This window comes from Sturnus vulgaris, chromosome Z (genome assembly GCF_052056855.1).
Source record: "Sturnus vulgaris isolate bStuVul1 chromosome Z, bStuVul1.hap1, whole genome shotgun sequence".
Taxonomy (NCBI): Eukaryota; Metazoa; Chordata; class Aves; order Passeriformes; family Sturnidae; genus Sturnus; species Sturnus vulgaris.
Window position 1 is genome coordinate 76250584 of NC_142283.1, and position 16120 is coordinate 76266703.

A 16120-nucleotide genomic window follows, 5' to 3' on the forward strand; every position below is an offset into this window, starting at 1 on the left:
CACTTTCTCAAATGCTGGAAGTTGACCCTTAGAGGGTCATGGAATCTGATTTATTGTACTGTGTTTAAATCAACAAAGTCAGTTTCTCAAAGCTGTGCTGGAAATTGCTGGTAATCTTACTTGAACTCACCTACCTTCCTCTTCCTCCCCACTTTCATGTTTGTTTAGAATAAGAAAGATTCTGGTATCTGGTATCATATCATAATCATGAGTTGGCTTCCATCATAATTTTCCAAGCATAATTTTCCAAGTATATATGGTGTAACTGTGAACAGACTTATTGCTTTTATTTCCTTTCTTCTTCTTCTTCTTCTTCTTCTTCTTCTTCTTCTTCTTCTTCTTCTTCTTCTTCTTCTTCTTCTCCTTCTCCTCCTTCTTCTTCTGTTTTAATGTAATCATCAGTGAATGATCAGGATTTTTTTTAAATTCCATAAGCTCTGTCATCTAAATGTAATTTAACCACTTTATTTTTTTTCTTGCAAATTCCAAATGTCAAAATCTATGAGAAGAGTATAGGCAATATCACAAATGACCAAGAAAAATCAAAACAACTCTAGTTCATTAGATAAATCAACACCAACTTTTGAAAAGTAATTATGTATTTTGGTACATTGTCATTAGGGAAATGGTATTAAAAGTAAGACTGCTATGGATTGTTGGAGACACAACTTTACATTAGCATTTCTTTGTTCCAGGCTGCTAATGCAAGCAAAAAACTAACAATGTTAAATAGGTCAAGAAGAAGAGGAAAACCTGGTCATATTTAAGATAAATAATTTCTTTTCATTTTTGACATTGTATAGTGGGGAATGGGGAATTTTATCATTGCTCACAAACAAAGAATGTGCATTTTTCAGAGTGAACTAGGATCAGAGAGTCGATTCTTTTGTCTTATTTTTTTGTCACTCCCCTTAAATTCTAGAGCAAGGGAATACTTCTGTTTGTTATGGAAGGTTAGAAGTGACTTGGGTTGATGGGAAAGAGTGAACAGTATTCTTTCTGCTAAATGTCAGTAATTTAATTTAGGAGCTTGCCATAATAAGCTCCTAAACTTCCCAGTTGTCTCTTTGAGGTCTTAGTTTTTAAGGCGGAATCCTCAACATTACTGCAATTAACCCAAGTAATTTACATTGGATAAAACTTGTTTAAATTCCAACACAGCTCCTGAAGGCACCAGATGTTGTACCATAATCCAGTGGAATTCTGAGCATGCAAACCAAGGTGCTGCTCTGAAACATGCGTTTGGGGTACTGACAATGAAGGAGGTTTGAATAACCTATTTGGTTTATGCCATCTGACATTTGCATCATTGCTCTGAGCACTTGAAATATTACAGCATGACCCCCAGGAATGATCCTGCCATATTTCCATGTGGCACAGGAGCTTATCAGGATCCTTCCTAATGTCTATATCCAAATAATCAACAGAAAATGATATTTATCTAGAAAAGAACAAGAACCCTTTGGGATAGAGTTAATAACATAACACAAGTGATTATTATTTTTTTATTGCAGCAATAGATTAAAAATAGAAACAAATCTTAAAGGCTGCAAAACTTACAGATACAGAAGAGAAGAGATAGCAGTGTAGTATTGTGATTCTTCTGTGCCAACATGTCTTTCTTTCACTCTGATCTAATGCATCACATTAAAATTTTGTAGGTAAATCAGCTATTTTAGATGACACATGAATGTATTATGTTACTATTTTTTAAACCTTTTTGACAATTAAAAATATCGTTAATAAAGCAGGCTCAGATTATGCTTCATTGTGGGTGTTTTGGGGATTTTAAGACTGGTGTAGGTATTTGAAATTCTCCAAGGTAACTTCCAAAAGGGATACTTCCTACAGCACCACGTTATCCCTTGTGACCCACAGGTTCAGTCCATTTTTTGCATTATATCTTTTAGAAAGACATTAAAGTCTTTGCACAAAGAGTTAAAGCAACACAGACTCCAGCATGGTGGTAAACCAAGCATTTAAATTGTCTCCATTAACTTAACTCCATTTATTAACATTTAACTCCATTTAACTTAACTCCAATTATTAACATTTATTCTTCCATCCATGTACCCATCCTAAACTTTGACATTTCAGCTTTCAACAATTTAATAATGGGTTTTCGTCTTGTTTTGTCATGTTTTTTTTTTTGTTTGTTTTTTTTTTTTTTTTTTGTTTTTTTTTTTTGTTTTTTTTTTTGTTTTTTTTGTTTTTTTTTTTTATTACTGCTTGCAGGTACAATACAGACAAACTTCTAACTTTGATAAAGGGAACAGACTGAACTATTTTCTCATTGTAGGGAAACTTCTAAAACCCTCTGATCACCCAGTATCCATAAGATCATACAAAAATTTGACCCCAATGGAATAATTTATTTTTCTAGTCCTATAAATAACTTCCTGCATAAATAATTTCTTTTTCTTTTATTTAGTTTTTCTTATATTTAGCATAGCAGTGTAAACAACAGCAAACATTGTCTAGAAAAGTCTGTGGCACTGAATTAAATCCACCAAGTAAAAACTATCATTCCCTTTGGCAGTTTGTTCCATTTTTTTTTTTTAATCTAGCTTTGCTAAATATGAGAGCCTGATTTCTCATTTGAATTCAACTACAGTGTTCTGCCATTGACTTGACCACTTTTCTTTTCTGAAGGAAATACATTTTAAATTTCCAGTACTTTCTCCTCTTTAAGTTTGCTTTTTCCACTTTATTTCATTATTTCAAGCCATCAGGCCATTTTTTCGTGAGTCTTTTCTACACTTAAACTAAATGGCCAACATGGATATTTCAGTTCTGAGGAATATGGCACAAGTGGTCTTCTCAAAGCAGTGCCTGTCCTGTTCTGTAAAAATAGCCTTTTCTCTTTGCAGGGAGGCACTTCATGGGAGCACTGAGTGGCCTCTGTTTGTTAATTTTGTGACTGGCATGATGCCACTGCCCCCCTCAGATTCTGCTTTTCTCTTTCTGTACCTATGGCTTGAATGTGCATTTCTTGCAAAAGTCAAGAGCTTCCTCTTAACTTGCTGACTTAAGATACTCTTTTTGTTTTTGTATTTCTTTTTAATGGGCTCAGTTTATTTTCTTTTATTTGTTAACCTGTTTCTTTTTCACTTTATAAATGATTTTTAAATAAATGCCGATATCTCACACTCATAGCTTTTTCAATGGAATCTAAGTTTCTGCCCTTTCCAGGTATATTATGAAGAATGATTTAGAAAATTATTAATAACTAGCACATTGGTGTGCCATAATAAAACAAGAGGGTTTTATTAAAGTTTATTTCTGAGGCACAGAAGAGTGAGGACTGAGAGGGCAAGAATTGCTCCTGTGGATAATTTACTTCAAGAAGTTGTAGAAAAGGACAAGTCTCAGGGAGAATTTAAATATCTTGTCATCTCATGGGTAGTATAAACAGTCCTATAAATAAGTGGGGGAAAAAAAAAGAGAAGCAGTCATTAATAGCAGAAGGTGCTGAAATAAGTAAGAATGAAATTGCCTTCAAAATGAGGATTATGGAACATAATTCAATAGTCCTGCATTAACTTTAATGTGGGTCAGGGAACTGGCTGAAGCAGAGATTGCCCTCACCTCATCTGACCATAGAAAGAGGGGGTCTGTGATTCTGTCACAACATTCTTAAAATTAGACTCTAATATCTGTAATCATCCTGGTAACAAACAGCTCTACAAGAAGTCCCTTTTGTTGGAAACTCATCACTAAGAGTGCAGCAGGTAGTGTGATCTTTCCTACCCTGACAAAAAGCCCCACTCCCTATGGCACAGATAGCATATATGTTTGAATCTGCTTCTGCAGGAATTATTATTCTGGTTGTGTTTGTTGTCACTTTTGAGCAGTGCATTTTAAAATCATAACCACCACAGGGCCCACAGACACCATTAAGTAAGAAACCTTGGAAGGCTCTCCAGGGCTTTCTAATGCAAAGCATGGGGCATTGCAATGAAAGGCTCAATGCCATCTCCTCTCAAGGCAGCAACAAGAGAGCTCTGGACTGGTAATATCCAACTGCTGAGACCAAATCTGAAGTCCAGTGGCATCAATAGAGAAACCTCATGGTTTTCTTGGGGCTGTGGATTGGACACTTACACACGTTCAGCAAAGCACTTGCACATATGCAGATGGTCCTTATTCTCCAGATCATATAAGGACACTCTGAACTTCCAGTAAGTGTTTACAGCTCTGTTGAACTCAATTTGAGCATGTTTTAAAGAGGTTTGTTAGCTGGGAGGAAATGATGAATCTGGGCCTCAGTGAGTTTTATGGAAATGCATGATGTACTTAAATTTAACATATTTATGTAGTAAACTCTCAAATTTCTCCACTGAGTCCAATTGAAAAATGAATAATACATAACCTCTGGCCCTGTGCTTCCTTTGAGCTGGAGAGGCCAAGCAGCCCAGAAGCTAAATGGTTACCTATTTCTATGCCAGACTTTTCCTCAAATCCCAGCAGGAAGTTTCTACTTAATGGAGAGGCTAAACTTCTGTATTCAGTTTTCTATTCATCCCTTGCCAAGAGTATGGAAAACTGCAAGTGGATCTTAAGAGGGGGAAGAAAATTAATAAATTTGTTAATTTTATTTCCACCATTTTTAACTAGATAAATTCATTTGCCCTCAGATTATGATTGCCTTCATATAAACTGGACTCACAAGTTCAACACTTTCATAAACACTATGTCAATGAGAAATACTAGTTATGTATAAAATTTAGTGGTTAATACAGTTTTTATTTTATTGCTAAAGGTTCCTCTGTAGCTGAGATGATTTAAGAAGTCAGTAAGTTTCAGGGAAAAGTGCACAGTAAAATGAAGAACAACGTCTTGCTCTCCTCTGTAGCTCTTAACTTGGCCAAGGAATGTATTTTTTCCAACATCTGTTTTTGTAACAGGAACTCAATTCAGTGAAGAAAGAAAGGAGGAAAGAAAACAAACTAAATTCCGATATGAGCTTTTAGGAAAGACAGGCTTCTATTTTATTCAGATATGTATGCAAGGAAAAAATAATAATGAAATGTTTTTATTTGAATGAGATTTATGGAGCACTTCTGACAACTACCTACACATTGAAATGCACTTAATTCTGTGAGTGATCTCCAGAGCTACAGATTTGTTTCCAACCGTTTCATGCCTTATGCTGCTAAATTCTATAACTTTGCTTGCCAGGCAGCATTTAGTAAAGCAAATGAGATGGATTTATCTATGCTGAAAATATCCAGGGTTTCTGTTACTGTTGTTAAAGCTTAATACTGCAAACACTGATGTATCAGATTTACCTAGGTAAGTCAAATAGGATGATTCACAAAAATGAAACAGAATAGCTAAATATCAGGTGTATAACTGTAGGCATAGATTGCTGCCTTGCTCTATGGTACACAATTTTACAGACTAGACAGAAAACTGCTGCTCCAGATATGCATTTGTCGGTACTTTCAGTCTCACTGTTGTCAGAGGCAGCAAAAATATCATGCTGAACACACTGTAAATGATACCATAAAGTAATTGATATTATTAAAAGTGTCTTTCTTCTCATTGTGAAATTCAGCATTTCTGTGAGTTAATAACTCAAGGAAGTGAATGGCTGAAATAAGTAGTGCTGAAGGGAATATCTTTCTTCAGATCAGGGTCTGGATGAGAAGGAAAACTTATATGAATATACTACAATTAAGGATTTTTTTTTATGTTACTATATAACATTCTTTATAAAGTGTAAAAAAAAAAAAAAAAAAAGGGCAATGAAGCCGTGCCATTTTGTGAATAATTTTTCCTCAGCCATGGCAAAAAGCCAGACAAAAAGCAGTTAGAAATGAAGCCAGCTTTGGCAGAAGTTTTCTGGACATGTAACAAGAGAGAGAATTATTTCAGAGACATTATTAATTTTTGTCATTTTAATAGAGTTCCTGGCCCTGCATTAACAGAAAGTGACTCTGAGAGATATTTACCATAGTTACCTGTCATCTGTATGTACTAATATCTAGGGTGTGGGAGATTTTAACTAAAGGCAACTTTCAGGGCTGTCCTGAAGCTATATGATGGATTTTGTAGGCATTTAGAAGGAGATCCTTGAGACCTATAAAAAAATCTGGAACACAGACCTCCTTTCAGGCTTTCTCCCACTCGAGTAGCCCTTGCACATACCAGATTTATTGTGATACATGAGGGCTCACAGCTGAATTACCTGTGTTGTCCATTTAAGGGTTCTTTGGGCAGTCCATAGCGTTGCAGATTGTGGCACTCCTTTTATATTATACATAAAAATCATTCTCTGCAAGCCCAGTTAAAAAAAATCAAGATGGGGAATCCTTAGGAGATATTCCCTCAGACAAACTAATAAGTATCAAATATTTTGTTAGCCAGAAAGTAAAAATTTTGCTGGAGAAATATCAAATTTAACACATGATATTTTGAATGAAATTGTTGAAATGTATTTTACCTCTCCATTTCTGAATAAATGAAAATAATGGTAATGCATCTCCAGGATTTTCATGTTGGTGAATACTGGGTAGCAATGACACAATTTAATCTAGGCTATAACATATTGACATTTTTCTATATGTCTTTATATATACATATATACACATAAATGAGCCCAGGTCTATGTAATTGTAGATACATACTTGTGGTTTTAATAAGATACATTACTTTTCATTTTTAGATTACAAAATACTAAAGAAGAAGGCAAGAGTGATTCCTGCTGTTTTACATCTGTAGAAACACAAGAAGGTGGGAAACAAATTACACAGTCAGTCACTTCTTTAATTTGTAAAAAACTTCAAAATCTTGTTTCTCAGCTGCAGACTCCTTCTATCCACTTGGAACCACTGCTTCTCATAATTCAATCCCTGCTATTGAGTGTAATAGAAAAGCATGATAAAACTTGTCTCCAGTGTTCATTTCACTGTCCAGGTTAAAAAAACCCACAAACAAACAAACAAACAAAAAAGAACAACAAAAAAGCTTCGTAAAACAAAGGCTAATATTAACAAAAGACTAAAACACTGGTTGTAGATCTCACAGGCATTTGTACCAGGGCTGCTCTTCTCCTCCTTATTCCCTGATAATTAACCATCATTTCTGCACTTCCTCATCTTCTTTGTATTGATCTTTCATCATATAATGGGTGCAAACAGCAAGAGGAAGGCTTAATAACAAACATTAAAATGAATAAATAATTGCAGCCACAAATCTTCCTCAACGAACTGATTATTTGTTCAGTGACAATATTACAAGAAATTGGCTTTACATAATTTAAAAGGACACTAGCAAGTAGGGATTTTTTTAATAGCATTTTTCCTCTCTACACTCTCTGAAAATGTATGTTGGGGGATGGTGGTCCTTTCTTTAAAAGAGTACAAAAGCTTAACTTCCCAACCACTTTTTCAGCATTTTCATCTCATTCCATAAATTTCTGAGGAGGTAGGAATGGCTTATAGGTGATCAGGAATTAATTACCTTTCTCAGAGATCTACAAGAGCATTGACTCAGAGTGTTTGCATGCCTGATTTTCCTCTCTTGAGTTTGGGTATCTTACAGGTCTGAAGGTCAAGAGCTCTAAGTAGATCATTGAGGGTAGGCAAAATGAAAAGACTGAAGGCGAGGTCGGGTGAAGAGACCTTGGCTGAGGAGAAATCTTCCCATGTGGAATGAAATGAATCCATTCACCCCTTCTCTCTGACGAGCAGTGATGCTATGACCTCCTCACAGCCCCATGACAGGACAGGAGAAAGAGCAGTTTCTGGACTCCTGCAATCTGTAAAATCAAGAACCCTGGCCTCCTCTTCTGCAGAACAGAGCTCAAGCCTGTGCCCTGACCCTTGCATAAGGCACACCCTTATTGAGATAATTGAGCTTTTTGTGTAAGTGGCTCAGTGCTACCAAGATCAGTTCAATAATCCACTGCTGAATTAAAACGCTGGTGAACATGAGGACATGTCTGCCCTCAGTGAGGGAATTCTGTGCCATGGTGTTATGACAGGTCTTCAGTACAAGCTTGATACATTATGCTTAATTCAGAAATTCACCTTAATGCAATCACCCTTATCACAGATACGACAAGTATCAGCATCACCAGGGTATCAAAGTTTGCTGCAGCACACAGTCTCTGACCTGAGTGCACACGACAGTCATTTCAGAGCTGTCAAGGGCCTGCCTGATAAAAACACCTCTCTGTGACATGTCCCAGACACTTGAAATGAGAGGACTTTGAAGGTGAGAGGTCAAGTGTACTTTATTCACTAACGTACTTCTCATTCAAAAAGCTCCATAACAAGGTGTCCACACATTGAACAAGTAATGACCTGAAAACAGCACGATTTACAGGATGATATGCTGGCAGAAAGTTTTCTAACACCTCCCAGAAGTGCACTTTCCAGAAACCCGCTGCACATAAACATAAAGGTCTGCAATCTGTCAGTTAATATTAATGTGGTCATTTACTGGTAAGTTGTAATAACATGATGCACATGGGACTTGCTACACTGACCTTTTTGGTGGAAGTGATTCATTAAATGGTCACTCATTTAGACGGCAGTAACTATTTGCACAGCTATTAACATTTTAGAACTTAACTAGGTATTTATTGCTTTCAAAAAGATGGTTTTTTTTACCAAGGTTAGCTGAATAGTAGATTTTTCATTATTTAATAAAGAAAATAATTTGAAATACAGAGGCATCACAAAGGGGTGGGACATTTATATGAAATGTCTAACTTCAGATTAGTCTAAATGTCTGAACTGTTATCTGTGTGCTTTTGAGCCCATGACTACAAATCATTGCTTTCACTGTCAAAGGCTAAACCAAAATCTTCCTTTCTTTCCTGAGCTGCTTTTACCTCTTTCATTCCAACACTATTTAGAGAGAACTGAGAAAACATGGAAAGTGATGAGAGCTATTAAGTCACTAACAACATACACCCTGAAACCAAGATCCATCAATTTCAACAGACACATGCTTCTGTCACCAGGTTTACCTGACTTCTGCCAATTTGGGTTTAAAATGTGCAAAAAACTTAAAACAAAATAAAGATACAAATAAAGATGCAGAAATTACAAAAGAAAACTTGTTTTTACAGAAATTGTTATGCAAATTTGCTTTATCAGATTTCAAATGAAAGCAAAATATGTTTTTTTTAATGTCCTTAGAGATGTCAGATGTTTTTTCTTTCATTTTACCTTTAAAAGTTCTAAAACAAAAACAAACAAACAAAAATAAATCAAAAAACACCCACTTTTAATAGCCTTATGGGACATGTTTGAGACTGAAATATCTTTTTCATACTCAGGTTTGGTTTTTTTTCCACTTTCTACTCCCTCAGCCTTCTGGCCATAGGTCAGGGCAAATAAATTGTTATTCCTATCTACACTTATTTTACATCCCTTGACTTAAACTTGTGGGATGCTCTTGGGATGGTCTTATATTTTGTGAAAAATTTAGAAATTTGAGTGAAATATGGAAGATATTTTGCCCTTAAGGAGAGTCACTGGTGACTGCAGCAATATTTCAGACTGGGCAGCGATCTGAGGAATTCTGTACATGGATATGGGGAAATAACATCTTTAATTTTCTGATTTTTGTTCCACATTTGTAGATATTTGTCCACAGGTCAGTCATGAAACTCAGTGTCTCTTTGAATTTTGTGTGAAACAAACTTCTACATATTTCTGTTTTAAGTTTCAATGTAGCCAGGAATTTAGTAAGCCTGAAATGTGAAATACGAGCCTAGAGTCAAAGCCTCACCATTCAACCAGCAGCCAAATCTTTCAAGAAGAGCAGCATCTTTCCAAATTTCCCAGTGCAGAGGGTGTGATGAGGCATGCCATACATGACCAGCCATTGGATATTAAGAGAGGCCATAAGAGTGACAAGATTGTTCAGCTGAGCAGCTCCAGTCAGGCTGGTTAGCAAGGGATCCTTCTCTGCTTCCCACTGAACTGCTAAAGGGCTCGTGATTTTGCAAGCCTCCTCTATTTGCAAAAAGCGCTTGCATTAAAGCAAATCTAGGAAAACACAAGTCCACTGGGAAGTGGAGCAGCCATACAAAATCATTATCCCAACAGCCCTAAACACTCCAAACTAGACTGCTGTTTCCTAGCACGTTGATCACAGCGAGTCTGAGTGGCATGTGCATGTGCGGGCGATGGATGGTACATTTGCTTATAAATGAAGTGGGGAAAACAGTTGGGGAAAATAAGCTGTTAGCTTGGCCCATGGGACAGCAGAGTTCAAGTTCTGATTTAACCACACACACATCCACAGACTAATGTGGTGCTTTACTCGCTCCTGCCTCACTTTGCTGTTGCAAAATGAGTGTGATAGTTGCCTTTCCATATCGTTATTAAAGGAAAACAAGCCCTTTCTTTAGCTTTCACTCACTGTAAGACACTTAGTGATGCACAAATATATAGAGTGACACATCTACGTGTCATCCACGTGAAAACAGCTTAAATGACTAAGTCGTAAAATAAATGTACAGAGAGACTCAAAACTGTGGTAACAGGCAACCCAAATGTTAGTCATATGTCAGCATAAAAGAAAATAATAATTAGGAGTGAAAATAAATAGCATGCAGTTCTTGCATAGGACAAACTTTGCTACATGAATTCATCAGTATTTTCACAACTCTTTCTTTGCCTTCCTGATTTTTTTATTTTTTTTTTTAGCATTTAGCAACATTATTTCATGAGAATTCACACTATGTTCAATACTAACGGCATAATTAGTGGTGGAAAATACTTAGTTGTCACCTTGTATTTATTTATGTTCCTGGGATCATGTAAAGTTCTGCTACATTAAAATTTAATTTGAAAGAAAAAGAATTTTATTCATTTTTCAGTGTAATGACCATTTCTGCTGGTTTATATGAATGCTAAAATATTGTTTGAACACATTTTTCCATTTGTTTTCCAAGCATTTATGTAAACTCTTAAAGAAAACAGTGCAATGCTTTGTTGGCTGACTATTAGACAAAAGAATTGTAGACACATATTTTATTCTCAGCATCTTGTCAGGAAATGTTCACAGTCCCATCCATTATTTAGCACTTAATTTGTTAATCAATTGATTGATTGGTTTGGGGATATTTTACACTGGGATTAACATGCACACACACAAAAATCTTGTCTCTATGGTAAATTCAGGAAAATTGTATCAGAATGTAAAATGTTCTGATGTTTACAGATGTAGATTGAATCTGTCATGGGTTGGCAACTACTGAAAATAATTCATTGCTTTGAACATAAATATTTTGGATCAAACCTCAAAGCTTATTTGATTTGGTGTGATTATTCCTTCCATGTTCAAAAGAACGTGAAGCCATTCTATGGGCAGGAAAACTGTGTTTAATGCATCATTTCTTCTGAAGAAATTATTTCCCAGTCAAGAAACAAAAGAAAGCTACCGTCAGTCTCAGAAGCCAATGTTCTTCAATGCCATGATGCTCTAAGAATCCAGATTTTTTCACCATCTTTCCCCTCACAACACTGGGATAATACTCTAGGAAGTCCTTTAATTGATGATTATCAGAATCTGTACATATCTATTCTTTTATGGTGGCCATTGAAGACAGGGCTGTAGTCTGAGGCTTGCATTTCTTGGTAACAGCATTGCTTTAAGCAACTCCCCATTTCCCTTCCTTTCCTGAGTTGTACAGGATGATCATTTGCACAGTTGTTCATGGTAGTGGGGCAGGCTAATGTGTGTTTAGATGGAACATGGGTGCTTTTGTAATCTTTAACTGGTGGAAACTATATATTCTCTGCAACCCAGAATTTACAGACCCACAAGTTCCCAGTCCTGTCTCCCAATGATCTGGACTCTCTATATTTCCTCCTGTGCTGCTGAATCTCCTCTGAAAGTTAATTTGGGTAATCTGTGAAAACTCAGTGGAGCTCCTGTGGTCCCTTTTGAGTCTTAGTCTGGGTATATTCCAACAGTGCAGTTTCAGGTCTGCAATTCCTGAGATGGGGACTGTGGTATTTGCTCAATGCTTTACTATGATATGAATTCTTTAAACTAGTAGCCTTTTGACAATTATGCCACCAGGGTTCTTGAGGGTATCCAAAATGAAATTACTTTTAACTTAGGTTTTCATTGAATAAACTGCTTTAATACAGAGCAAAATAACGATATTTATCTGACCAAAAAGCCTTTGTGCAGCTTGTGAACTTACACAACAACAAATACGAAGAAGGATGTTAAATGGGACAATTGCATGCCTCCGTATCTTGCCCATATGTTTTCTTTATTTATTGCTTTTGATAATATTGTGGTTTTGTGTTCCACGTTCTCCTTTGTGTTGAGTGTGTGATTGTGGACAAAGGCAAGGACTCCCTTTTTGGTGAATAGAGAAAGAGAAATAAGGACCTATTGTAAAACTGGGATGAAATCCAGCCATGATGGGCCAAATGTAATTGTAGGCTTCCAACTGCCTTTCACTGTGTTCTGCACACAACCATCCAAGTGTGAAGCTGAGTCTCTCATATTTGGATTTTTTAGTGTAGCAAGTTGTACACTGAGAATACTGGGACATGGACCAATGTGGGAGACAATCCAGAGCCTAAGAAAACTGCCACTATGCTAACTGAACTGCCTGAATTAAATCTCAAACACCTTAGCACTAGATGCTCAAGCGATTTCCACTTCCACCTGAATGTGTTCCAGATTTACCATGAGGTTTACTTTTTGGTTTTGGAAACCCTTTTTCCCCCTGTTGATTTGACTGTGGTAAAACAACTCACATGCACAAAAATGTATGCAAAGGAAAAGAAATGGGAAGGAGAAGCAGGGGGAGCTGATGGGGACCAACAACTTGTTTATCAGATTCACGTTGAACCATCTGTTGTTAATGATTAGATCTTCAGCTTCCAATTTTCATTTGAATGTTATTGCTCATTTCTAGCTGGGTACCAAAACGTCACTTACCAGCGCACTCAAGATTCTAAATAAGAGACTATTTAGATTCGAAATCTGTTGGGGGAGAAAATTATGTTCCCTATTATACAGGAAAATATGTTTTCTAACACTGACACTTTCTGATATTGTGTTGTTGACTTTCTAGGGAAGGAGACTCAAGGTCTGAGGCTGAAAAATGAATTCACTGGTGGTGCAAATTACATTTGGACTAGAGGGGGTTTGGTGAATGTCAAGGGTCCAGGTTCTGACCTCAGGCAAAATGGTGTAAAACAAGAAAAAATTCCTAAAGTCATCAAGGATTTATTCCAGATCTACAGCAAAGGGAAGGGACTCAGCATCTACCAGTTGAAGTTTAAGATGGTACTTTCTGTACCACACCACTAGAAGATATATTTCAAAATAGAAATAACACAGCTTGACCTTTTTCTGCTTGTTTTCACTCTTTTCACTCCTTCTACTTCCTTCTGTGCATAGAGCAACACAATAGTAACTTTCAGGCTAGAACCTGGCTGGACTCCTGTTCTCTCTAGCAGAGCATAGGAGCAGCTAAACTCTGATGTACCTAAATCTCCATTAATAAACCTGTGAATACCTATCTACAGATACTTCAGAGACAGTAAAACTAATTATTTTATCTTTTTTATATTTAAAAAAGTTAAATGTTTCTGTGCTTATATCATCTGTTCCTAGATCAACTGCTTTTTTCATGACATATTCTATTACTAACATTTCCGAAAAGAAAAATATATGCTATTAGTTCTATTTAACAAGAAAAAAAAATCATAAGACAATGTTTCTTGGCATAATTTTTATTTGTGGCCCCTCTTTCTTTGATTGTCTATGAGCAATTAAAAGATGGCCCTACGACATTACTTCAAAGATTTAAAATGAAAATATAAAGCATGAATACATATACCCACAAAGGCAGACAAACAGCAAAAGGAAAAACCAACCCCAAATCAATGAAATAAAGAACAGTACAAAGTCTAGCCTCATTGTGAATCGATTGTATATAAAAATCATTGTGACAGCCTAGCACAAGATGATCTATGTTTTTCGGCTTAGTTTCTTTCCTTTTTTCTTTTTCTTTTTTCCCCAAAAAAGAGGTCAGGTGGTAGTTCTGACTTAAAATTTTTCTTTACCAAAGTAGCAAATGACTTATCAAATAACAACTATAGCAGAAAATCCAAAAGTATTATTTGGGCATTGAAAATTCCTGAAAAAATATGAGGCACTTCCTCATTTTTTTTAAGTTAAAACCAAGTAAAATCTAGAAGTATCCTTCTCCAAAGCACCTAAGTGACTTCTGTGTACACATATAAATTACAAAGGTACTTTGGAGTCTAGATCCCACTGGGATCTTAAATGCTTATATGATTTATGAAAATAGGATGCATATGGCTGTATTACTTAGGTAATTCAGAAAAAAATTGCTCCTAAAGGGAGAGCTGATCTGCTTGGGTTTTGCAGTTACTTTGTCTTGTAATCATAGTTTACTTATGGAATCTTTGTGCTCTTATGCTTGTGGGCTATGACAGAACATTAATTTACTATTTTTCACAGCTTTCATGCAGCCTATAGAATTTTTTTCAATTGATTGCAGGTAATTAAATTGTATTTTCTTGTTTTCATCACTAATGTGGTTTCTATGGGAGTTTGACCTGCCATCTCTATGGTATACATATAATAGTTTTTTACCTCTCTTGGACTTCAGTTTTATTATCAAACAAACAGGACAGAGATCACTTAGACAAGTTGGTGGTTTCCACTAAGGAAGGTGAAATATTTGCATTACTATGTTGGAAAGCATTTTAATTTGCATCCTATTTCTTTTACCATACCTTGAATATAGAATTAGATGCTTTAATTTATTGTAGACTCAAATGTGCTTCCTGTATCTTGTATGTGGCAAGGATGCATCACTGCAAACTGAATTAAATACTGAGTGTAGGATGGAAACCTGAGAAATGCAAATCCTCATGGTTTCTGTTCAACAGAAGTAACATAAATATTAGAAGTATTACTGATAGCTTGTTCCATGGTAAACCAATTAATACAATGCTTGCAGTCCTTCAGAACAATAAAACAGGTCTACAGATGTCACCTATGACACTGTATGTCAAACATTGTGTAGTCACAAGAATGTGTAAATACGTTACTTAAAAATATGTATCTTGGACTGAAAATGTTATTTATGTTGGTAGAAACCTCATTTGAGTCCTCTTTAATATGTGAACAGAGTAATTAAATCAATAAAAAGCAAACAATGAGTAGGTGTGGAGTATAATAATGATATTTAACAGGAGGATCCATTTATGTGAGGTACTCAGAATGGACTAAATGAACAGGAAGGCAGTCATACCATGTGATCTCCAGAGTCAGGCACTTGGAAAATCCTGTTTAACTGTGGCTTCACAAGAATTCTTGGGACTATTGTGTACTTGTCTTATGCTGGATGACAGTGTACTGGTCTGGTGCAAGAGTAAATCTGAAAACAGAACCATATCCATCACTGTGATGTACCTTTAACATGTGGAGCTCCAAGAAGAACTTGAAGATCCAGGTGTTTTGGGAAAGGGTGACATGCAGAAAACACAGCCTGTGGGGAAAAGAGCTGCATAGCACAAATTTCTGAATTCCCTTTTCTCTCCCAAGTGTGTAAAAGCATCAGCCAAAAATTTATCTAGTTGTTGCAATACTTTAAAAAGGTCATGACATGACCATTGACCTTCATCTGCTGACAGTGACATTTTAGCTGAAACAATAGAAACACATGTTTTAAATTTTGAAGGATTTGAGTTCAATTTTAATAGATGGTGAGCACTCCTAGCAGATCAACACTGTGAGGATTGCAAACCAGTGAGCAGTGTCGTGTTTTCTTATCTCCTTGTCCTTTATCTAAAGGATAATTTTAAGGAAGTAAGTTTTCAATAGGCTGTACCTGTCTTTGATTAAAAGACATTTTAGCAGAGAAACATTCAATTTCTGCAGAAGACCTTATTTGCGATTTGGCTAAAACTTTCAGCCCTCGGTGCTTGATGTTTGAATGCGAGTGGAATGGTTGCCATCACAGCCAGCACACTGCTGCTTCAGCTGAGATGGCCTCCAGAATTAAATGCATGAGCAATTCTGAGCTTTGGAGCCAGTACTGAATAGCTGGGGGCTAAAATGTGCCTGTGCTCTCTGCAAACTGGGA